Source organism: Mus caroli, chromosome 6 (assembly GCF_900094665.2).
Source record: "Mus caroli chromosome 6, CAROLI_EIJ_v1.1, whole genome shotgun sequence".
Taxonomy (NCBI): Eukaryota; Metazoa; Chordata; class Mammalia; order Rodentia; family Muridae; genus Mus; species Mus caroli.
In genome coordinates, this window is record NC_034575.1 from 32,289,203 (window position 1) to 32,291,734 (window position 2,532).

At 44.0% G+C, this 2,532-nt stretch overlaps 1 pseudogene; it reads right to left on the bottom strand.

Annotated features, from left to right (window-relative positions):
- Window positions 1–1,354: 1,354 nt before the first annotated feature.
- Window positions 1,355–1,729, bottom strand: LOC110296790 (annotated as a pseudogene).
- Between the last annotated feature and the right edge of the window lie 803 nt (window positions 1,730–2,532).

Consider the following 2,532-nt stretch of genomic DNA (forward strand, 5'->3'; position numbering starts at 1 on the left):
TTCCCCTTCTAGGCAGAGTTCTCCTTTAAAACTTAGGTACCATCATCACCTTTATTCCTCTGGAGACTAAAATGGCCTCCATGATTGCCTACCAGCATAACGGCCCTTCTGTCTAAAGAATATCTCCTAGTCTGTCTAGACTCCTCAGCAGAGGCAAACACCCATCCCAGGAATTTGCTCTGAGACCTATAATGAGTTTCCTAAGGTATGGGCTGAAGCAAATCCTCTAGGTTTGGGGGCATATCACCCAGTCGTTATGGTAAGTCTCTTGGTTATACCCATACCCATGAAGATCTGGCAATATTCTATGAACCAAAAGACTAGACTAGAAATTGACCCTTGTAACAAGAGGCTATTGGGAGCAAATATTCTTCCCCTGTGCCAGTCAGCCTGGAATATGCCTTTCCTGCTGGTCCATAAACTGGGGACATCAGATTATCAGGTAGTCTCTGGGAAGTAAATAATTAGACTGAGATCATCGACTCTTCTACTGTGAATCCATACACTTTGCTTAACATCCTCCCACCAAATCACCAGGTCTATCCAGTCCTGGACCTTAAGTGTGCTTTCTTTCTCATTTTCTTGGCACTGGTGAGCCAGTCCATATTTGCATTTAAAGAGATGAATATTATCTTTGAGTAGAGTCAGCTAACTGAGTCAATTACCCCAAGAGTTTAAAGCTCCACCTACCTTATCCCACCCCCATGCTTTCTGGAGAAGCATCATAAAAGGACTTTGCAGAATTCAGGTTATCCCACCCTGATTCAACTCTCTCCCAGTACACAGATCTAGCATCCAACATAGCCATCTGTTTAAAAGACACTGGGCTGTTTAGTCTGTTAGAAGATGGCCCAGGTATACCATAAGAAGTCTCCTATCTAGGGTACCAGCTCACACAAAGTAAGAAAACTATTAGTACCACTAGAAAGAAGTCATCCTTAGGATTTTTATGCCTCCAACTTAGAAGCAGGTATAGAACTTGTGGGCACTGGGAATACTGCAGGCTCTGAGTTCTAGGTTCAGCCAAAATAGCCCAGCCCCTTTATTCTGTCATGGTGGGATACCAGCCTTTAAAATGGACAGACATAAAAGAATAGGCTTTTCAAGGATCAATGCAAGCCAGACCCAAGCCGTGGCTCTAATAAATGTCTCTAAAACATCCCACCTTTTCATTTACAAGACTCTGACTTACAAAGGATATTTTTTTATTTTTATTTTTATTTTTTTTGTAGAAGCTTTTTAGTTTATTTGTCCTCTCGGAAATCTGCACATCACAGCAAAACATCAAGTCACTGCAGATCTACTCCTTTGGCTTTTTGCCAGTACCAACAGTGGCCTTTGCCGTGCCCCTGACCTTCTTCATTCTGTTCTTGTGTTCCTTTCACTGTTTTCGGGAGGTCTTTTTCTTCTCATAAAGGCCATGTCTTGCAAGTCTGTGTTTAGGCTCATTCTTCTTTGCATAATCTAAAGAATCATAGATCATGCCAAAGCCAGTGGTCTTGCCACCACCGAAGTGGGTTCTGGATCCAAAAACAAAGATGACATCTGGTGTGGTTTTGTACATTTTGGCCAGCTTTTCCCAAATTTCTGTCTTTGGTACTGTTGCCTTCCCAGGATGAAGGACATCAATGACCATCTGTTTCCTCTGAAGCAGACGGTTGGTCATGAACTTCCTGGCCCGGATGGTTACTGTGTCATTCATGATGGCTACGGCGCCGGAGCTGGAGAGGAGGAAAAGAGCTACAAAGGATATCTTAACTCAGACCCTGGGACATTGGCAGAGACCAAGAATATATCTGCCCATGCGTTTAGATCCAGTGGCTTCAGGTTGATCATCCTGTTTGCAAGCTAAAGCTGTAAATGATACATTAGTGAGGGAAGCTGACAAACTCACTTTAGACCAAGATCCGATGCACACATCTTGCCATGCTATGTACACCCTCCTATGAGGGAGGTGAGGATGGATGTCAAATGCCTGTGTCACCCAATATCAGAGCCTCTTACTTGATCTTCCCTGTCTCACTTTCAATGCTGTGTCTCAAGTCAGTGACATTAATAACCACCAACAGCCTGAAGTTCCTTTCCATGATTGTGGGAACCTGATGGACACATCCCATGCCAGTTGCCCAGACTTTTAAGACTCTCCCCCTCCCTGAGGTATATGTTGAACTCTTGACTGATGGAAGCAGCCTGGTCATCTTTAGAGGCAGGCAGGAGAGCTGTGGCAGCAATAATTGTCCATCTACCCAATGGCACACTCAAATTTTGCCACACGGTACTCCAGCCCAAAACACAGAATTAGTAGAGTTCACTTGGGCTCTGCACTGGGAAAAAAACTTACAAGTAAATACTTATACAGATACCAGGTGTCTTAGTCAGGGTTTCTATTCCTGCACAAACATCATGACCAAGAAGCAAGTTGGGGAGGAAAGGGTTTATTTGGCTTACACTTCCATGCTGCTGTTCATCACCAAAGGAAGTCAGGACTGGAACTCAAACAGGTCAGAAAGCAGGAGCTGATGCAGAGGCCAT